The sequence below is a fragment of the Sceloporus undulatus genome, chromosome 2 (genome assembly GCF_019175285.1).
Source record: "Sceloporus undulatus isolate JIND9_A2432 ecotype Alabama chromosome 2, SceUnd_v1.1, whole genome shotgun sequence".
Lineage (NCBI taxonomy): Eukaryota > Metazoa > Chordata > Lepidosauria > Squamata > Phrynosomatidae > Sceloporus > Sceloporus undulatus.
In genome coordinates, this window is record NC_056523.1 from 53,583,089 (window position 1) to 53,606,893 (window position 23,805).

At 41.8% G+C, this 23,805-nt stretch overlaps 1 protein-coding gene across 10 annotated transcripts in view; it reads right to left on the bottom strand.

The window, feature by feature from the left end:
• PLXNA1 (plexin A1) overlaps window positions 1–23,805 on the bottom strand; it is a 445,618-nt gene that overhangs the window by 322,359 nt on the left and 99,454 nt on the right. The window contains exon 1 of one of the 10 annotated variants that reach the window (XM_042453382.1): window positions 2,249–2,278. The exons of the other annotated variants lie outside the window; for them this stretch is intronic. The gene's annotated coding sequence lies outside the window, so the exon portion shown is untranslated. Of the gene's footprint in view, window positions 1–2,248; window positions 2,279–23,805 lie in introns of those variants that run through there. 10 annotated transcript variants of the gene reach the window in all.

The window sequence follows — 23,805 nt, forward strand, 5'->3', positions numbered from 1 at the left end:
TCACATGCAGACAAGCAATTGCATCTGTGGATTTCAGAACTGTATTTAAAACAAAAAAAGAAGTATCCCCCTTCCCTCCCATACAAATTCAGGGAAAGAGAAAAAGCACTTGAGGGGCAATATGAGCCTTTACTTACAGAGAACTTGGCATCTTACACAGCTAGGAGCAAGCACACTGCAAAAGCTGAGAGAAGAACTCAAATTGCCTCACCAAATATCAGCACATCAAACCCATTTCATCAATTTAACATTGGCTCAATACAGACCAGGGCTTTCTGCCAGTCGGGGCCAGTTTTACGGTTTTGTAGGGTTGGGCGCCCACACATGCCCAGCCCTACAATTGCTATAGGGTATCATGGTTGCGCATGCCCATCCATACGGGGCGTGAAACGATGATGGCCATGTGGAGCCGCACCATGCAGACATAATCATTGCATGCAATTGTGCCAATGGTGCTCTGCACCCCCCCCCCCGAGAGTGGGTTCTTTTTAAGCCTCACAGAGGCTGCAGCATTTGTCTGCTGTGGCCTCCATCCGCGGCAGAAAGGCGCGGCAACTGGCCGCCCCTTTCTGCCTGTCTGTATCCCCCATTGTCCCTGGTAGTCTAGACAGTGGCTCCACTTCACCCTAGAGAGAAGTGACCAGTGGAATGCCACAAGGTTCTGTCCTGGGCCCAGTGCTGTTCAATATTTTTATAAATGACGTGGATGATCAAATAGAGGGCATGATTATCAAATCAGCAGATGACATTAAAATTAGGAGAGTTAGCTAATACCTCAGAGGACCAGAACCTAAAATGACTTTAACAGATTAGAGAGCTGGGCCAAAGCTAACAAAATGAATTTCAACAGGGAGAAACGTAAGACGCTACATTTAGGGCCCAAACAGACAGGCCAAATAAAGCTGTTTCGGGTCATTTTGGAGGTATGTTGTTTAAATGCTGCTTGCGTCCTAAGAAACTGGAAGCCACGCCAAAGCCAAGCTCCAGTCCTAAGGACTAGAGCACAGCTTTGGCGTAGCTTCTGACCTCTTAAGATGTGTGTGTCATTTAAATAGCATACCTCCAAAGTGACGCGAAGCAGCTTTATTTTGGCCTGTCTGTTCAGGCCCTTAGACTGGAAAAAAATGAAATGCACAGATATAGGATGAGGAACACTTAGCCTGAAAGCAGTACATGCCTAAGGGATCTAAGATCTTAGAGATGAAACAGACGAGCTTGAAACACCAGCTTCCCGGTGACTTGGGGCATGGTGTATGCACGATGCATGCCCTGATGCCACCCCAAAGCTCCCGGGCCACCCACATGTTGGCTGGCTTTACGGTGCTCCGCCAGCATGGCATTTACACGCTGCATGGCACATAAGTGCCATAAAGCCATGGTGGGGAGGGGAAAGCTGGCAAAAAGCTGGATTGGGGCCACGGCGTGCAGATGCTGTGGCCACAACCTGGATCTCTCAGGGTCGGCTTCAAGCAGCACCTTCAAGGCAGTCTGTTTTGCCTCTTAGTAGGCCACAAGCTGAACATGAATTAACAGTGTGCTGTAGCAGCAAAAACAGCCAATGCAATTCTAGAATGCATCAATATGAGTATAGTGACTAAATCAAGGGAAGCAATAGTGCCACTTTATTCTGGTTTGGTCTCACCTGGAGTACTGTGTCCATCCTTGGTACCATAATTCAACAGCAATCTTGACAAGCTGGAATGTGTCCAGAGGAGGGCAACCAAAATAATAAAAGGTCTAGAAACCTGGTCTGGGTTAGGGAGTTGGGTATATTTAACCTGGACATAAAAGGTTAAGTGGTGACATGATAGCCATGTTTAAATATTTGAAAAGATGTCATATTGAAGATGGAGCAAGCTTGTTTTCTATTGTTCCAGACTAGGACACAGAGCAACGGATTCAAACTACTGGAAAAGAGATTCCACATAAAAATTAGGAAAAATGTCCTGACAGTGAGAGCTGTTTGACAGTGGCACACACTGCCTCAGATTGTAATGGAGTCTCCTTCTTTGGAGATATTTATACAGAACCTGGGTGGGGCATTAATTGTGGATTCCTGCATGGCAGGAGTTTATACTGGTTGTACCCTGTGGTCTTTCCCAACTCTACGATTCTATTATTTGTCTGAAAATTAAATTACTACATATCATGCATTTTGATATGACCCATGGATAAGTCAAGGGTGAAACACTGGGGCATGTTACAAAAGATCTAAAGGAGGAAACAAAGCACCACTTTCCCTCCATACCTCTCCATTTCTCGACCTCTCCCCCAGCTCATAGTCTCGGAATGGAAAATCGCATTTCCAAGGCTCATGGCTTGCAAAACAGGGTATAAACCTCTCTCTCTCTCTCCTCTTTACCACCAGCATTTTCAAAGCTCATAGCTTGCAAAACAAGGTACAAACTTCTCTCTCTCTCTCTCTCTCTTCCCTTCACCACCAGAATTTATCAGGCTCACGGCTTACAAAACAGGGTATAAGCCTCAGCATACTCTCTCTCTCTCCCTTGCCTCACCAACTGTTTGTTAGCTCTGACTATGACGGAAGCCTGAGAGATAAGACACACAAACACAGAGGAGAGTGTGCGGGGACTCAAACAGGGAGCTGTCTAAAGATCCTTGGCTATGAAGAAAGGGTGAGTACTTCTTTTAGGAAGCCGTATTAACTTATTGCCCTGTATATAAGTCGCCCAGTGATTTTGGAGTCCATTTTGGGCCACAAATTTGTCGACGTATAGTCTAATGTATACAGTAAACATTTTGTTCATTCAATGAGTTTGTCAATTACAGAGACCAAAGGGGGGTTGAAGCAAGAGAAGATGCAGGTCTGAAGGGCTTGGCTAGTTGTTGCTTTATCTTCCCTTCTCTAAGGAAGAAAAGGAGGTGTGATAGGTGTTTACAGAAGAGTAATACACAGTACTGTACAAGTTGGAACAACATAGGTGACCTCACATTAGTAGCATAATACTACAAGTTTTGAAAGGTGGTTAGTACTGTGCTCCTAACTATCTAATCAAACATGGAGTCAGGCTATTATTAATGTGTTACTACAGACTAGGTATTTTCTAGAAGAAGAGTTACAAACAATTTGGAATTACTTTTTTCAGAGGTTTTCGGCCTCTCTATACTCAGCTATTTGTATTATTCATCAATTAAGCTGTTAGGGTGGAAATCTCAGCCTGAATATTTCCAACCATCCATTCACATTCCTCAACTCATGATTTGAAATGAAATACCTTGTCACATAGTGCTAGTTCCCTTTCCTATTTCCAGCTGCTAAATTACATTAAAAGGATGCTGAAAATAAATTCAATAGCTTTCCTGTTATTGCTTTTCATGTAGGCAATTACTGTAGTTGCCACAAGGATGTTTAGCATTAGCAAATGGGCTCGACAATCACAACGTCTCTGCTAAAACACCTTCTGTGCTATGAAGACATTTTAGGCATCAGTCTTGGAATCTAGCCCTTCTGGCAATCTTGGACTGCACAGTACTCCATTGATAAACCTTTCACGATGTCCTGCTGTTTCAGAAATCTTTGTTGTCGGGTTATTATTCTGCTATGTTTCATCAGACTCGTCTTCTTCAGTTTTCTGGGAGGAAGAAAAGAAAGGACCAAAATGTTCCCAACAGGAAATCTTGCTGTTATCGCATTTGCTTTTTAAAGTGTATAATGCACAGCTTTTGAGGTTAAGATTCAGAGGCTTCTTCTGCTTCTAAAATATAACCCTTGAGGAGTGGAGCCTATAATAATAAAACCAAGGGAACAGATTTGCATCTAGATAAAAATATTCCAAATACCATAAAAATTAAAATGAGAGGAAATAATTAGTAAGAGGAAGTTGAAAAAAACAACACTGAAGTTGTTGCTGAAGTCCATTTTACATGCTTGATCTCTATTGCTTTCATATTCCATGCTCATATTTTCAGTTTTGAAAATATTTGTAACTACACTTGCAACAGTTTGATTCAGCCATGACCTGCAGCATTTACCACTCCTCCGTCCTCCCCCCCCATGCTAGATTTCTACACCTAGACCACTGGTCCCCAAAACTTTTTGGACTACTGTTCCTTTTCCTCTTGGACAACTACCTTAGTGCCCCCCCCCCCAAGATTTCTTGATATTAGGTTTACTGTTCTATTGCTGTGGGAACCTTAAACCTGGACTTTCTCTCACTAAGTCCACCAGCTTAACAGAGCAAAGATAACAAAAGGACCCAGAATGCTGAGAATCCAAAAACTGTTTATTGCAAATTTAAAACAACCAATCTTGGTCGCTGCTCCCTTTGCAACTGGTCACCCTGGGAGGAGCAACTGAGCACCAGCTGAGAAGCCTCTCAGCCATCCTGACCTTGCAGCAAAGGTCAGTGTATGCAAGATGCTGCTCCCAAGGTAACCGGGTGCAAAAGGGAAAGCTGCTCTCCAGAGAGGAAGGACTTTGAATTCTTCTTTGTCAAGACTGAGAGGGGCGCAAGCAGTGTGTGTACAAGAGGTTTACAGAGGCCACATACTCTGGACTGGAGACAGATGTGGGCAGAGAAAGGGAAAGATTTTAACTACAGGAGCCACTCCAAGATGAAGGACTCTTTCTAAGAATTGACTCCAGATACTCCTCCCCCTCCTTCCCCAAAAACATGTCTTCCCCACACAGCTTCAAGTGCCCCTCACACAAACGCACACGCAAAAATTGTTGCTTCTGCTACCTCTTCTCTCAGCCAGTCCAATGAAAGAACGCAGAAGCAGTAACACAGCTCCAACCTGCCAACTAATTCCCAGCAAAGCTCACAAAGCTTAAGCGGAGTCCCAAATTTGAAAGCTCCTTTTTCCTGCTGCCACATGCTCTAACTCCTTGCTCCAATTAGTAAGTCTGTCCCAAAATGGTGCCAATCCAAGACAGATGTGATGTCCTGACCCCAAGGCTCACAAGAGTTCCCCAACATCCACCGCCACTACTAGCAAATGACAATGCTAAATAGGTGAGCTTAAGCAGGTAGGCAAAGAGCGAGAGACCATTGCACAAGGTAATCAGCAAGGCTGTGCAGTGGTTTTACAATGCAATCTTGAAGGCTGCTAGTTTCTCTTCTTTCTTGTGCACCAATACTTTGACTGAAGGCCCCCTGCTGCTCCCTTTTCCTTCACACACACACACACACCCCATGAATCTGGTGGTGGGGCGTACTGCCCACTTTGGAAATCACTAGTCTAAACAGAAGTGTTTTCAATCAGCAAGTGCCTCCTCTATAGCTGAGGTGGCTCCCACTATTTGGAATACCATTCTTTGGTATGGCTGACATCAAACATGCTTCAACAATTCTTGTTTTTAGCAACATGATTAAGGCTGATCCATTTTGTGAGCCTGTCCATTGCATTTCACTTTTAACAGACAAAGTAAAACATGGTATCCTGATTTTACATATTGTTTTATTAAGTACAGTCGGCCCTTCTTATACACGGATTTTTTATACACGGATTCAAGCATACACGGTTTGAAAATGTTCCAAAAAGTATAAATTTACCTTGATGTTCCATTTTTTATTAGGGACACCATTTTGCTATGTCATTATATTTAATGGGACTTGAGCATACACGGATTTTGTTATACACGGGAGATCTTGGAACCAAACCCCAGCGTATAACAAGGGTCCACTGTATGTTTCATTGTTGCCATACACCTCCTTGAAATCTTCACATACAAATAGTTCATAAATATCCATCAAGCCATTTGCACAGACAGACAGACAGACAGACAGACAGACAGAAACCCTGCTAGCCAAGTGGGAAGTATGTGACTCATTCCTTTCTTTCTCCCTCCAGTGTTCTTAGGTGTCTCCTGAGTAGATTATGCTAATGATGTCAGCTGAGCAAGACTTTCCTGATGAGTCTGAGTGGAGGATAAGGCTGAGAAGCCATAAAACTCATCAATTTTAACTAATCATTTTAAACCCCCAGCTTTTTTCCAATTGTAGCCTAAGACAGGATTACCACACAGGTCTCAAGTACTGGGTGATGAGCGCCTTAGCCCACTAAACCCATTGGTATCCCTAAATCCCAACCAGTCACCATCCCTATCTGGCATGCCCTTTGATGAGCACAGTCTTTGGTTATTTGCAATACTGTAACATACCCATGGATTACCCCAGTTATCTTGATCTGCCTGATTGTTTACCTCATACTGTACAGCTTAAATATAATTCAGACACAATCAAGACTGAGAGAGAGCCCTTTAATCATAGTATTCCATAAATGTTTCTTCTGAGACTGGTGGGTTTAGGATTAACATGTGTGTGTATGTGCACGCGTGTGTACAGGCGCTCATGTGTGCCTCCAAGTTGCCTATCGACTTATGGTATAAATTTCATAGGGGTTTTTTTAAAGCAAGGAATACTCGTAAGTGGTTTTGTCAGTTTCTTCCTCTGAAATAGCCTACAGCACCTGGTACTACTTGATGGTTTCCTATCCAAGTAATAACCAGGGCTGAACCTGCTTAGTTTCCAAGATCAGACAGGATCTACTACCTTCAGGATTTTCAGGTGATTAACTCCTATCTTTAAGAAAACTGTAAAACAGATTGATCATGCCTCAAGATGGTCCCTCTAGACAACAGTGGTACAGATTTGTCCTTGTATTTAATTGGACATGTGACAGGCCTCTGCTATTTGCACTTACTTTCACCCTTTGAAAATCCCCATCATAAATTCTGACTCTATTTCTTTTTTAATCACCAAAGCCTGACTAATCTGTACCCCCCTTTCCTTCTCAGCAGGTTCAGTTCAACTTCATTAAGGTCAACTTCATTACCCACCCAACCTCCATCTCAAAAAGGCCTACCAATAATAAACAAGGATGAAAAAAGAGGGATAAAAGGGAAGCCCAGCAGCAGCGCCTTGAGCTTTTGCAAGCCTTGAACAAGCAGGTGGAGGCAATGTTAAAAGCACATCCCCCCTACTGTGGTCCATGCAATATAGATGAATGCACTGTGACAATCAAATGGCTCCAAGAATTATGACAGAATCAGGCAGCAGCTTTCAGCAACAGAAATAACCCATCATTCCCAAAGCCCTTCCCATTCCTTTTCCTATTTCACTGCTGCCTGCACCTCCATTTTCACTTGTGATTTATGGCAGATTTGCAGCCAAATCTGGAAGACGTCAGAGCTTCAGTCACATGTTCTGGTTGTTGTCATAGGAACTACAGAGGTCAAGTCGTGAAGGAACAGCAAAAGGTGACTTACCCTGTCATCACTCTTGTGTATGAACATGTATAAGCCAAAGTGATGGAGACCATCCTAACACAATAACACCCAAGCCAGTCTTAGACTTCCCGCAGTAGACTAACATGAGCACAACACTTCTGCTCTGACAGGGAATCATTCAGACCAGATGGGTGCCAATTTTCATGAAAACCCTTATCTCCTCAATGTGGAGCCCAGATGGACTTTCCAAACAGTTGACCCCATTAGAGCTCTAATTTCAACCAAAACATGGGTAACAGATGGACAACTATAAGGATTCATTCAAAGTTATACAGCAGCCTGACCCACTAGTCCAACTCTATCCTACCCTGGCCTAGCCAGTACTGCCTTTGCCTTAATTAGAAATAGTACTGACATCACTTCATAGTGGCAGAATAATAACAGTAATACCAAAATGCCTTAAAGATGTGGGGGTGACACCGTATCTGATAGTCCTACTAAGAAATCTGCTCTTAGGACAAGAGGCTACTGTTAGAATAGAATATGGAGAAACCAAATGGTTCCCAATTGGCAAAAGGGTCAGGCGAGGCTGCAGCCTCTCATCCCATCTGTTCATCTTGTCTGCAGAAAGTATCATACAAAGAGCAGACTTAGACACAGAAGAAGTTGGAGTGAAGATAGGAGAAAGGAATATTAATAATCTGAGATACGCAGACAACACCATACTCCTAGCAGAAAATATCACAGACCTGGAACAACTTCTAAGAAAGATCAAAGAAGAAAGTGCAAAGGCAGGCTTACTACTCAACATAAAGAAAAAATAATAATGACTACGGAAGATCTACACAGACATAACCTAGACAATGGGGAAACTGAAATAGTAAAAGAGTTCCTATAGCTTGGGTCAAACATTGATCAGAATGAGGACTGCAGTCAAGAAACAGAAGGCTAGGAATGTAGAGGGCAACTATGAAAAAATTAGAAAAGATTCTAAAATTCAAAGATATACAACTGAGCACAAAAGTTAGAATTGTACAAGCCACTGTTTTCCCTTTTACCATGTATGGTTGCGAGAGCTAGATAGACTGTATTAAGAAGCTCATGAGCATGAATGTACAGGACCTAAGTAGAGTCAGGATCAATTCGAAGGCAGTTAAAAACACACAACAATAATACTACCAATAATAATACTCTCTATGACTTTTATAGCTGAGATCACAAAACAATGACGGGTAAGAAATAAAAAAATGTTATTGTTTATTAATTATAATGGAGACCCACTATGGTGTAGGGATTTGAGTGTCAGACTATGACTCTGGAGGTTGGAATTTGATTGCCTGCTCGATCATAAAAACCCAATGGGTGACCTTGGGCAAGTCACACTCTCTCAGCTTTAGAGGATGGCAATAGCAAACTCCCATTGAAGAAGCTTGCCAAGAAAACGCTATGATAGGTTTGCCTTAGGGTTGTCATAAATCAAAAATGACTTGGACATACATACCAAAAACATTATTATTATTAATATTTTATTATCTCCATTTGAAAAGATGCTGCTATTCCAACCTCTCCCCCAGTTGAATGGAGTGGGAGCATGGCCAACCCTCAAGAAACTCTAGATTTTGCAGGTTTTAACTAGTTCCTCTTCTGTTTGTTTAAAACTGACTTATAACCACATGAACTTGCTATATTGATATTGAAGGGAATACTTTGTATGGTACCTTGGAAAGCCACCTTGGAAAGGCTGTAGTCTTTAAAAGTGGCTAAGGAGTGTATTAAATAATAGAAAATAAATAAATGAGAGAATAGATTAAACCACACACACACATACACACACACTATTGAAATCTGAACTTGCCTGGGCAGAAAGCGGGATCAGAATGAGGCAGGGAACAGGCAGCATTCCACAAGTACCATTAATCTGTGTTACTCAGGGACAAAAGTATGCCTTGGATACCGGAACAGCCTCTTTCTACACCAGCAAAATCTATAGACAGCCTCTGTCTCTAGAATAAGCACCTTCATTATTCACCTTGAGGTGCTATTTCACTCTCCTCCTAAACTCTATGTTCCCCCCAGTAAAGTAAGGGGACAAATGTGGAAGTAATTCTTCCAACAGAAAAGCTTGGATTAATTAGTATTCCTGCTACTAAATGAACACAATGACCCTGACAGGAGGATTCTCTTAAGAATTTGGGCCTCCCATCTCATTTCCATCTCAATGGTACAGCTTTACATCACCACAACCACCACTAACCCCTTCACTGCAGGGGTCTCCACAGTCAGGTCATTTCTAAACATCTACCTTTGGTCTTTTCTCATACAAAGAGGCCTAGGTCAGAGGTGAGGAACATGGGCCAGGGAACTTGATCATTCAAAGGGAATGAAGACAAACCAATTGGGAGTTTTGTAACACTCAAAATCCTATCCACCAGAAGGTGGGTGGGCATAAGAGTGACTGAGAGCACATTCACAACAAAAACACCTTTACTGTTCATTTTGCTTCTTATCTTCTGCTCTGGGCTACAGATGTTCACCCTGACAGAGGGCAAATCCACAATAAATGACAGTCTCTAGCTGCAAGGGGAAGCAAGAGAGGGCCTGTGTGTCTCGTTTTTGGAGTGTCATATGTTGCTGAGACTTGCAAACATTTCTCCCTGGGCACCTGCATCTGACAAGTGAATATCTATTATTATTATTATTATTATTATTATTATTTATAGCCTGCCTTTTCACAAGGAATCAAGGTGGGTTACAGCATCAAAAAACCATACAATACATTAAAAATGGTATGAAATACAATTTAAACAGTCCTTTTCCCTACCCCCCATCCCAACCATAAAACATAATATAAAATAACAATTAACCTTCTAATGTATAAGTTCAGTTGAACTGAGGAATAAATTGAGGCGAGAGTATCTATCTTGCTGGATGGGCAGCTGTCTTGCTCGAAGAGGGGAGGCTAATTTGCTTGAGGAGGGGAGGCCTGCCGGAAGAGATCTGTCTTTACGGCCTTTTTAAAGATATGGCGGATCTCCTCCGGCAGGTCATTCCATAGCCTAGGGGCGGTGGTGGAGAAGGCCCTCTGGGTAACAGCTGATCTCCAGGGTCAAAGTCCAACATTCAAACCACTATGTCATGCCGTCTATCAGCAGGCCATACCTGTTCATATCTCTCATAATTCAATGAACTCCTTCCCTCTTGGATCAATGGGTTTGCCTGTTTTATAGGTCTGCCTCTGGACTCAGGACCCAAACTCATTAATAATGATGATCAGAAAATGAAAGAAAAGAAAAATGGAGAGGATGTTCCCTCAGATCTGTTAGTTTGTCACTTTAAGTACTTAAGTCTAGCCAAAGACCTGACTTGGCAACAGGATCAGAGACCCACTCTTAAATAAAAGAAGTATGTTGCTTCATCCTCAGTTATGCAATTTGACTGATATCTAAAATTAGCATCTTAGCCCTAGAAAGGAGCACAAGGATGAAACAGCTGCAGTGATTCCTGGCTTGTATCATAGCAAAGAGCTATTAATTCAGGGGATAAGGTTTGTTGTTTAAATTTGGTGACAGATAGGCATCATTAACTACTGCTAGTTCAGCACAACTCTGTTTGGTAGCAAGAAGGACCAAAGGGCAAGGCATGGAAATGCATGAGCTGGCAAAATGCAGACAATAAAACAGGAGCTGGAATGGGTGGCAAAAAAGACAACAGATGACAGACAGAACAAGGCAGTTGGGAGACAGGACAGAACAAGGCAGTTGGGAGATCTATCACAAAAGCTAGCTTATTTGATGAGACTTTAGAATCAAGTAAGTTACATCTAGAGAAAGACTTTGCTGGGACAAAAATTATTCCAGTGTTTCTTTCTCCTCCTCCTCCTCCTCCTTCCCCCCCCCCCCCCCAGAGCGGAGGAGTCACTCCTTTCCCCATTTGGTCATGAAACCTGTCTGATGGAGTGAATGGGAGGGGGAAATCCTGCTACAGGAAGCCTTCTGACCACTAGAGAGAAAAGCAGCAGTGGAGGCAAAAAGACACACCATTTGAAACTATCTATTCTTTTCAGGATGCTGAATTTTTCTAAGTCTGGAAGCTAACAAACCATTCCATCAAAGATCCCTAACTTATCTTACATTTAGAAAAATGTTCTCCTGCCAGTCTCATAACTCACCAGAGAATGAAGTGTATGGGGCCTTGTTGTCCGCAGGCTTGACATCTATGGTTTTAAGCATCCGCAGACAGCTAGTCTTATTGTCCCCAATGGTGGCATGTGCACATTTGTGCTGCCATTAGGGACAAAGGGACTTGAGGCCCCGCTTTTCTTTGTATCTGGAATGGACCCTCCTGAATACTAAGGTCCAGTTGTATACATTTTAGCCCTAGACAAAATTCTCATAGTTCTCTTTCAAACCAAGCATGGGAACTGTTTGGCCCCTGGGCCATATTCAGCCCTTTCTGGGTTCCAGTGCAGCCTTTAGGACTCCTACCAAACTCACAGTCCCAGCAGCTCCCCTGCCACCAAAAAACTGGCTGAAGAGAACATGTTTTTCAGCCAACCCTCCACCATTGCCAAGATGTTGTTTTCCACCACAAAAACAGCAAAAATGCCTCCAGAACAACTAGGAATGATATGGAGTTATACAAAATGGAAGTTTGAACAAAGCACTGCTCCTGAGTGCACCCAACTCCATTTTATACAATTACTCCACTACTCACAGACTTTGATTCATACTTTGCTTTCCCACTTTTTAAAATCCATCTGTACAGCTGTACCCAATTTGAGACTCTCCGTCATCCCCAATCAGCACAAGCCACTGAGGAAGACTGCTCTACAGAGAATCCATTCTCTTAACTGCCATAAAGCAGGAGAAGCACTGCTAAACTGGACATGTCTGTTTTGTCAACCACATTATATTTGTCGGTAATTATCAGCTCATGATTTCTTTGAGGCTTTTAAAATTGTTTTTCAGTCTCTCATTCCCCATACACATACTCCCTGTCATATCAGTGACAGGAAGAAGCACCCACAGTTTTTTTTAGAGCTGGTGCTGTCTAGTCCGCACTTTTGGGAGCCCCTGCTAAGTGCCAGATTTCCTTTCACACCAAAGCTCGGTATCTGTGAAAAGCCTGCTAGAGAGTCGCCTTTTACTTCCATTTGTCTGCTCCAGCAGTAAAACTTGCTGGTGAAGAGAATGCATATAGCCTGAAAAAAAAAGGAGCCATGGAGATGTGCAAACTCAGCAATTTGAGGGGAAGGGTATATCAGTGCTTGGTATTGTCTCTTAACACGACATCAAAGCTGACTTGAAGCATAAAGCAGGGGCTCATTTCCCTCACTGTATTTACCTGTCTACATGTACTGAGCATGGAACAAATTCTAACAAAAATTACTACCCACAAAGCATAAGGGATTAAGAGAAAGGTAGGGACCGTATTAGTGCAGAATTGTGATATAATGTCTCAATGTGCATCAACAGGAATGAAAACCACAAAAAAGCAAACAGCAATTTCAGGGGTGGAAGAAGCTGAAGCCCTGGTTTTATATAGTTCTGCCTCTAAAGCTGAAATGGACCAAGAACTGGATGGAATAATACATAGAACATGCTGTGAGATAACTGAAGAAGAGCAGAAGTTATCAAATTCATACAACCCTTTTCCATGTATCTGTTATTCAGTGTATGTATGTTCAATTCCATATTTTCATTAAACACAGATATATACAGACAGAATATTAAGGGAAGTGTCTCAAAACTGAGAGAGATGAAGGTTCTGGATCAGCAGCCTACCTGAGTGTAAATCTGAGATTAAACATCTCCCTTCCTGGATTATGTTTTAAGTACACTTTAGAAGTGCCACTTGGGAAGGCTGACCTGTCATACAAACAGCAGCATCAAAAACATTCATAACCGGGAGCCTCAGAAGAATAGCTCTGTCAGGCACAAGCAATAGCCTTCTGTCCTGAGTTGACAGATGCTGAGCACATACAAGCTCTTCCTCCAACTAGTCAAGAGCCTCTGGGCAGGCTTCACAGGAGAGGGAGAGACTCCAACTCTGTTTGGAAAGGGGTCTTATCAGGCCTACTATTGGAAGGACAGTCAGCTGCTGTCACAATGCCCCTGCCCACCCTCTTACCCCCAACCCATGATGCAACCCTTCCTTTCTCTCAGAGGCCAATGGTTAAGCAAAGATTTATCATTGTTTCCTGCAACAATGAAACATCCTGTTTGGAACTGGCCAGCTCAACAAAGCCAGATGCTGACAAAGAGCAGCACATCAACTCCCCTTTCCCAGGCAGTGGACGAGGGGAAAGGATATTCAGCCGGGGCCAGTAACTGCGGCCAGGCCAATCCACACTCCACTCATTCACTCCCGCCTCCCACTCCCCAGCTTAACACACCAGAGCTACCAGCCTTCACCTTGATTAAAAGGGCCTGCACTTAAAGTGCTCCCAAGGGGTGGGGGAGCTTGCTGAGAAGTATTTGATGGATTCGCTTTGGCAACACTTGGCTACCTTGTCATGCCATTAACGTTATTGCTATTGAATGGAGGAAGTGAGTAAGAGATACAGAGGCAAACACAGCCAACTACAGGAGACCTGAAGACACAGGACACCCTCTGTGGGAGCTACTTGCCTTCTAAGATGAGAAACCATGGGGGCCAAGAGAGACGATAGAGAGAATGGGGAGATTCAGGGAGGTAGGGAGAGAAATCAGACACACACACACACACAGGATACAGAAGAAGGAGAACAAAAGGCTCTTGTAATAGCACAAGACAGCTGGCACAGCAATCTCCCTGTCTGGTGGGTCTAGTGCTCCTCTGCTGGCTACAGAAAATAGGCCCTGGAGCTCTCAAGTGGGAGGCTCCCTCCACATGACAAGCATATGACATTCCAGACTGAGAGCACAGCAGGTCAGCCAAGCACCCTCAAGCCAAAGACTGAACACCCAAGCAGGGAGATGAGGGCCAGCTCTTAACTGGTTCCAAACCTTTCCCTGGGAGGCAGAGAGAGAGAGAGAGAGAGAGAGAGAGAGATCTTATTCCCAGAAGTGCAATTCCCAAGTGGGAAGGGAAAAATAGCACAGACAGATGGATAAGACAAATCCCATTTACACACCGGCAACTTAAAAAGAAAGAGGACTCTGATGTCCACACACTTCAAGACCAAGAAAAAGAGGTTTGATCTTTGTTATGAAGAGACTTCACTTAAAGGCATGATAGAGAGCCAGCGTGGTGTATTGGTAGGAGTGTTGGACTATGACTCTGGAGATCGGGATTCAATTACCCACTTGGTCATGGAAACCCACTGGATGAATTTAGGCAAGTCGCACACTCTCTGCCTCAGAGAACCCTATGATAGGTTTGCCTTAGGGCTGCCATATGTTGGAAATGGTTTGTAGGAATACAGCAACAACTCCTCTATACCCATATTTGCTAAGGTATTTTATTTATTTATTTATTTAAATTACATCATTTGTACAGTTTCCAAGGCTTCTATCTTCTCTTACTTGTCTCTAATTACTTAAATCTCATCCATCGACTAAGGCAGGGGTAGGCAACCCTTTTGAGCCGGGGGCCGGGTTGCTGTCCCTCAGACAACTGGGGGGCCGAAGCCAAAAAATAAATAATTAAATAATTTTCTTAAAAAAATTTAAATAAATAAATAAACCGGGACAAATGTAGGACAAAATTTTCAAATGGAGGGCACTTTTTAAATAAATAATGGAGGGCACGTGAAAAAATTTGCTGATTTTTAATTTTTTTTAAAGATAAATGCATGTTTCTGAGGCTTCTATAGACAATTGCCTCACCATGCCCCTCGCGCGAGACGCCAAAGGCCCCGGCGGCAATTGATGGCAGGACCGGGCTGGGGCCGGTCCCAAGGGCTTGCTGGGCCGCATCTGGCCCGCGGGCCGCAGGTTGCCTACCCCTGGGCTAAGGAAATTAAAGGCTGGAATTTAACTCTGCTACACTGCACTAGTCTTTCTACTCCATTCTGAGAATATAAGGTCATGTTTAGTATGATGAGAGAGTCCAAATGTGGCAGTAAATAATAAAATAATAAAACTTTTATTTATATCCTGCTTTTCTGTGGTGACACAATCAAAGCGGCTAATTTGCCAACAAGGAATCTAGTGTGATTGCTTCAGAATCCTGAAAACTTCTGCTTGCCTTCTTTAAAGAGAAATTTTCTGTCTTCAAGGCTGTGGATATTTATTTTTTTTAAAATGTGAACACACTATGTCAGTGTGTAAACAACTGATGTCAAAAACAGTTTCTGATGGATAAGAAATGGAACTCCACCTCACAAAGTATCTTTATATCAAGACTGGTGGTCTCTCTTGCATGGATTTGTTAAGTCATTCACTGCCCAAAATGCTATCTGCTTCCTCAAAATCATCTCCAGAGCATACTTCTTCCAATTAAAGTACACAATTTCAGTAAATCTTATTTATTCTGAGTGCAGAATTTAGATTTCCTGCTTACAAGAAGTATCTTATTTCTTTTTAAACTATCCACTTGGATAGTTTAAACCACCCCCACCCCCTGGTTAAGTGCAGGACACAGCCACATCACAGACACACTTGTCAATCCTGTCAACAGGGCTACAGGCAGTAAATGGGATTACAGACAAGAGCAAAGAGCTTGGAGTGTCACAGGCTCACTGTGACTGATTGAGAGGCATTACAGAGGTTGGGAACGACAGGGTGAAAGGGTGGGAGTGACAGGAAGCCAAGGTCGAAAAGTCTTTGGAGAGCTGCAAATAAAAAAGAGGCTGAAAGGTTTAGAGCAGCTTGGACTATGGATGAACAACAGAAGGAACCAGTGCAAGTTGTATCCTGGCCACTAAGGGCCTGTTAATGCTATCTGAAAATTGACAAGGAAAGTGACACAAGAGACAAACTGTATTGTTTCTGCTAAAGCCCTATGACCATCTGAACAGAAAACAGCCACAACTTGACAAAATTCAGGCTTGGGACTAACATCGTCTGAATTTTTTCCCCTCTCCTTTACCATTTTTAACATCTTTGCCTGATGAAGAAGCCAGTGAAGCTTCTAAGTATGCAACATGTATTATTTGCATCTGGTTTGCCCAATAAAGGTATCACTGTTTGGGAGGGCCAGCTCATCCATATAGGCGAACTAAGCAGCTGCCTAGGGCGGCAAAATTTAGGGGCAGCTTGGCAGCTCTTTTTGATAATTTTTTTGGCTTTTTGAGTAATTCTCAATACTATGGCAAGAGATTGGAACCTAAGTGTTATGTCATGTTTAGCTTTAACAAACGAAACAACGAAAATCAAGGGGTGAAAATAATTATGAGGGGCAACAGGGGGTGACAAAATATTTCTTGCCTAGGATGGCCAAATACCTAGAGCCGGCCCTGCTGTTTGGTGGATTTTGGGTGTTATTGTACTATGCTACCTTGGAGTATGGTAGAGTATCCTTCTTTGGAGGTTTTTAAACAGAGGCTAGATGGCCATCTGTCAGGGGTGCTTTGATATGAATGGCAGGGGATTGGACTGAATGGTGCTTGAAGTCTCTTCCAACTCTATGATTTTACATGGCCAACACAGCTACCCATGGATATGTTTAATGACTTCTAGGGGCACTGCTAATTCCTCTGCCTTTTTTTAAAAAAAGGTTAAATTGCCACACAAGCTCTGACAAGGTACATGAAAGCATAGTTACATGAGATATTTAAGACATTAAAGCTGAACGTGATCTTACAAACAGTACTGAGGGAAATGCACAAAATTATTAAAGTAAACTACTTGCAAAATATGGTATTAGACAAAATAGTATACCAAAATGAGTGAGCATATGCACATACACATGGAGAGAGAGAGGAAATAAACACAAAAATGCATCAAAACATTCATGCAGACACTTTTCAAACTGATGCAGAAATGGGATGGCAGAACTGAAATAAGAAAAACAAGCAATTGTAAAAATGAAACATGGCGAGGAACAAAATAGATGAACAACAGGAAAAACAGAAAGAACTGTTCATTCCAAAGACATCTGGGCAGCAAGAGCAGTACATCACAGTATTGTTGCCTCTTCTCTTCACTTATGCCAAAGGAATGGTCCCACTCTCCCCATTGATGGGGGATGGATAAAGAGTTACAGGGGATAAATCCTATAATTTCATTGGAAGGAATTTTGACACATTCTATGACTGAAAGAAAGAAGAAAGCTAAGGAAAACCACTTCCAGAAAACTTTCCCCTCAAAACCTTATGCCTTCAAAACAAGAATGGTATGGTGCTTTGCTGAAACTGACTCTCCTAGGGCACTTTAGCAAACCAGAATGCTATTTTTCAACATTCATTGCTGTAACATTCCTAGAATGCATCTAATTTATCATCAAGGCCTTGTCTACACATGACAAATCACCTTCATGAGATTTCTATGGGGATATCAAGGTTATCTTATGTCTAGGAGTCAGTTTACTTCTGCTGATTTTGATGGGATTCTAGTTCTCTTTGCTTAAAGCATGTTGACCTCTGTCTGATCATACTTTGCCATCCCCTAAATCTTACCCATATTCATGCCCTGGAACAGGCAGATGTTCAGGTGGACTGGGGGTGGATATTTTAAATATTTTACATTGAAGGACTTCAGTTACAAAATGATGCCAGGTTTTTTTGAAGACAGAAATGCAAGCACATGTTAAAACTAGGCCTTGGTTCACCACAGACAGAAGAAAACAATTCTTAAGACTCTACCTTATCAGCATGAGTGATGAACAGGGAGACAGAATGTAACCAGGCCAGGATAACCCACTTAACACGAAGAGATTGCTTATTTTATTGTTGGTATTGTTATTAAAAAGATGAGCCAACAAAAACAGAAATGAGGCCACATCAGCTGTAGCTTCCATGGGAGAAAATAAACAAGCTGAAAAGGGCATGAACTCTACAGGAGGGGTGCAGATTTTGGAGACCTCCCCAGTGCTTGACTAGCAGGAGCCATCTGGTTTGGAGAGAAAAACTGGGTTAGGGGAATTACACTGGAGACTGGACAGGCAACAGAAGACAACAAAACATTCCCCATAATTCCAGGGCTAATCTCTCTTTCTGTCACAAGAGGAAGGAGTACATATATCCTGCCAAAGCCAGAACGAATTCAGCCTCAGAATCCAATTTAAACACTTGCATTTAATTTCTTTTTATTACCAGCAAAACAAGCAAACTCTGTAGAGCCAAGCAAAAACACATGAAATTCAACAAGGAAGGGGGAAAGTGGCTGGGGGGGGGGGGGGGGGGGGGGGGAGACAGCAAAAACAGAAAAAGGTCAAACAATAAGGAGTCAAATTGAATTTGAGCCAAAAACCATCTCTTAAATGGCCCCTTAAATAGAATGGAACGACAGAATCATTATTTGAAAGTTACAATAGAAGCGGAACAGGAACAAAATAGCTTCAAGTTGCTTGTTCAGAAAAAGCATGTTTCAGAAACAGGTAGAGGGTTCACTATTTGGCCCAACAACCCCAAATAAAGCCTTTGCATGTGAAACTAGTATTTTTAAATACATCTTTCGTTACTTCTGTGTCCTTTCTCTTTCCAGGCTGGATAAAGCAGTCAGGATAAACCTCTGCAATTTTGTAAAACACTAAGATTTTAACAGGACTTGTGGAAAATGTAGACAACATAGTGTTTCGGTTTCCCCGTAATAAAGTTTAAAAAACACTTTTGTCGTTATTCAAGCTGTCACTCAAAGCTTTCCTTGCTTAGTATTAGCACTTTTATACCTCAGCATTCAACAACCTAGTGCTCTCCAAACATGTGGGACTACTATTCCCATCATTCCCAATCAGCATGGCCAATGACAGAGGGCATCAGGATAAGAAGGCAACAAGCTGGAAATACCTACAAGACCTCAGACTACCATTCTTAAGTTTCCATTGTCCTTTTGGGATTCAGATCAGTTTGGAAAGGCAAATTCAGCAGATTTTAGCACTGTGAAGTTGAAGGCTTTCACAGCTGGAATCCATAGTTTTTTGTGGGGTTTGGGGGCATCTGTGGCTGGCATGGAAGTGAGTGGGGGTATATATATATTGTGTGACCCTTGGTTGAGAGGAAGTGATTTACATGTTAATTTCTGTGTTGATTTGTTGCTGAATGGCAAGGCCTCAAGGTGTTTATTCAATTAATGATCCATTGTCTGCTGGGAAATCTCCCTGACCCTGGGTGGTTTTCATTTGCATGGGCTCAGTCTTGATTTTGGTGTTTTTCAGGACTGGTAGCCAAACTTGTTTACTTTAAGGGTTTCTTCTTTCCTGTTGAAGTTGTCCAGGTGTTTATGGATTTCAATGGCTTCCCTGTGCATCCTGACATGGTAGTGGTTGGCATGGTCCATTTTATGCCCCATATTTGAAAACACTGTACAGTGTGCCCTTTTTTTTACTCGGGGATCCGTTCCGGACCCCCCGTGTAAAAAACACACATTATGCTCGAACCCCATTTGAAGTAATGTGGCTCGTGCATGCGGCGTTGGCGTGGCGGCATGCCCCATTCATCTTAATGGGACGCACTGCCCCTTGTGCCCCGTGCGTTCCCATGTGGCTCCCTCGCAGCTTTCAGCATATGCTGAAAGCCACACATAGTGCATCCGCATATAATGCAGGCGCACTGTAGTGGAGTCTCCTTCCTTAGAGGTCTTCAAACAGAGGCTGGATGGCCATCTGTCAGGGATGCTTTGATTGTGATTTCCTGCATGGCAGGGGGTTGGACTGGATGGCCCTTGTGGTCTCTTCCAACTCTGCGATTCTATGATTCTATGAAAACACTGAAATTCTGGACCATGCCAACAACTATCAGATCAGAATGCACGGGGAAGCCACTGAAATCCATAAACACCATTAACATGTAAATCACTTCCTCTCAACCAAGGGCCACACAGTATATACAGTTGCCCCTCCTTTTTCATGGGGGATCCATTCCGGAGCCCCTCTCAAAAACGTAGTTTCATCTATGTTCAAGCCCCATTGGCTTGAATATAGGCGCGTACCACAGATGCATGGCCCATTCATTCTCCCTCGGTTCATCCCTCGAGCATAAATGAGGTCTGAAGACCATGAGAACAGAGGGAGGACTGTATATATCCCACTCACTCCTATGCTAGCATTCTCTGAAGATGCCAGCCACAGATGCTGGCGAAATGTCAGGAATAAACTCTTTCAGAACATGGCCACATAGATTTTAGCACTGTTTCCAATCACAGTTCATCAAAACTTCACTGCCCAGTGCAACTTAAAGTGATTATGTGCTTAGAAAAAAAAACAGTATTGGCTGTTATGGACATTTTTTCTGTACACAGTGGAAATTCTCAATTGTCTAATCCCAAAATAACACAAATGCGCTTTTTGGCCCTGAAGAGCCCTAGAAACGTAAACGATCTTGCCTTTAATGATAAGGCAGGAAGCCACCTACTCCCTTAGGTGTACCGATGCATTAAAGGGGAACATGGCCAAGATTGTACTGTCTGTGACACAGTCAAAAATAGAATCTGATCTAATGACACTGAGTTGTTTGCTTGAACAAGTATATTCTTTATGTTCTCCCTAAAATAAGAAGGTTAACCTGATGAAAAGAAGGAAATACTAAGACTTGTACAGGCAACATATACAATAGTGTGTGACTTCAACAATGTATACAGGTTTTTAAAATAAAAAGTATAAAGCGTTGTAACCAACACTGTAATTTTCTTCAAAAAAACACACTGTATTTTTACATTTCAATACTACCTCTTTTATGTGGGTCACTTTTTTTACTATTTTAAGCTACTATCTTTTAAATCATAATTAGTTTTATGGTCAGGTGGTCCCATTTCTTTTCTAAATAATTTATAACTTTTTTCCATATCTCCAAAAATTTATCAGATTTTTCATCTCTTAACTTTCTTGTAATTTTATCTAATTCTAATACCTTATACATCTTTCTTAACCATTCTTCAGTATCCGGAACCTTCTTATTTTTCCAATACTTCACATAAGTAATTCTGGCTATAGAAATCATATAAAATTCTACACATCCATATTTTATTTCTAAATTTTCATCTATCATGTTTATCAAAAATATCTCAGGGTTATTTTCCAATTTAATATTCAATATCTTATTAATTATTCTACGGATTTTTGACCAATATTTAACTGCTTTCCTGCACCTCCACACATATGATATAGTGTTCCCTTCTTTCTGGCACACTTCCAACATTTATTACTGTACTTGTATTCCCACATATTGTACAAATTCTTTGCGGTGTCAAATACCAATGATAACATATTTTGTAGTAATTTTCTTTCATATCTTGACATAAGGTATAATTTATTCTTTTGGACCACGTATCTTCCCATTGTTTCAAATCTAATGATCTCTCAATATCTTGTGCCCGTGACACCATATTTACCTTTATGGTTTCATCTTCTGTACAATATTTTAATATACATTTATATAATGCTGATATTGTTACTCCTTGTTTTGACTATAGAATGTTTTCTAACTCAGATTTGTTGGTACTTTTCCCAATTGTTTTTAGATCAAGCTTAAACCTCTCTTTGAGTTGCCAATATTGAAACCAATTATTTACTTTACCTTCCTTTTTTAAATCATTTATGGATTTCATTTCAAAGGAACCTTGCGGTTGTCTTAACAAATCATTATATTTCAACCATTTTTCATTTCTCCAAGGGTCTGTCTTTAACAGCACTTCATGAGGGGAGCACCATAACGGGATCTCAGAACATATTAATTTCTTGTATTTACACCAAATCATATAAAGAGCATTTCTAATGAAATGGTTTTTAAAATCTCTATTAGCTTTCACCTTGTCGTTGAACAAGTATGCATGCCAACCGAACCTAAGATTTGAGTCTTCTAGCTTAAGTAGGTTTTCCTTTTGTAGATCTAACCAATCTTTTAACCAAAATAAAGTGCATGCTTCATAATAAAGTTTATGGTTTGGGAAGGCCAAGCTTCCTCTAGCTTTAGAATCTTGCAAGTATTTTAGCCTAATTCATGGTTTTTTTCCCCCTCCCAAATAAAGGAATTTATGACTTTTTGCCAGTTTTGAAAAACAGAGTTATTCCAAATAACAGGGATAGTTTGAAATAAAAATAATATTCGCTGCAATCCTATCAAGAAAATAAATTTTTGAAGACAAAAGATCTCTTCACACCCAGAGCAGTATGCCTCTCTGCCTACCTGCTGTTGTGTCCCCAGCAAAACCTCCCTGTCCATCCATCTCAGGAATATTCTGCTCCAATCAATGTTTTTGTTACACTAAAATTAAATCTGTTAACCAGTCCAGAATCTGATCGTCAATTCCTGGTACAAGTCATTCTCCCTTTGTTACCTGACCAGATAGCCAATCCCTTAAGGCTAGTTTTAAGGTATAAATATGGTTTCAGAACCTAATTGTTGCCCACACAGCCAACATATCCCCCGTACAGACCAACGAAAAGCACCAGCTGTGGGCGGGGTGAGGGCTGAATGTCCGCACACTCAAAGCCCTACCACAGCTGGCAGAGTGTCATTGTGGTGTGCACCAGACTACACGCCAGATTACACGGCAGGCACCATGATGATGCACATCTGGCGCAGCACCCTAATGGCATAGCATGGAAAGGGCGTCATCATGGCGCACCACCGCACCTATAATGCCCCTTCCAGGGAGCAAGAAGCTACTGCTTTTTGTGGCTTCTTTTTGCTCCCTCTGGAGGCCGTGGTGTGTGGTTGCCGTGGCCTCCATCCAGGTCAAAAAGGGACGCTGTCCCACTGCCCATATGTACAGTCCAATACCCTCCCACACTCTGTGTACCTCTCAGACCTCTCAGTCTGAACCACTCCAGCTTTCTTCTCATCGGACAGGTAATTATAACCCCACTGCAAACCCCTAAAAACTCTACTATCCCCTTTTCGTATTTCCATTTTTGGCTATGTCTGTTTGAACTGTTATCTTGTGTGTGTGATTTCGCTCTGTATTTTTCTAAATAAAACCTTCTTAATTCACCCAAACCTGGATTCCTCTTCAGTTAGTACTGATATACACTGGTTCAAACAGTCCAAAGGTTACCCAACCAATTATTTTTAAAGATTTCCAAAATCCAAAGTGACCATTATTACTGTTGCTTAAGTATTCTCCTAATAATAATAAACTATCATTTATCTTTTCCACGATTGCAATTCTAAATAAAACAAAGCTTTGCTAAACTGAAGACAATACACTTGCAAATTCCATCATTAACTTATTCATTCTCTTTTTTTCCTTCTTTTTCACCGTTCTATCTAGATACAGTATGAATACAACAGTCCTCAAAATAAACGGGTAATTTTTATGAAGGTAGACTAGCAGTTTCAGTGAAGCTGATACTATGCAAAATCACCACAGATGGCCAGGAAAGGATGCAAGAACCACCCAAAAGATATTCCTTGCCACAAAAACTTGCTAAAATGTGCCTCCATTGGAAATCTTATAGAGGAGAGAGGGAAGCAGGCATGCAAATATGCTAGAGAAGGAATGAGGAGGAGGGGAGAGAAGAGATGGATAATACTGAAAGGTACTCCTGACATCTAAACCATGGATCTAGCAACCCATGATGACCACCCAGAGAAA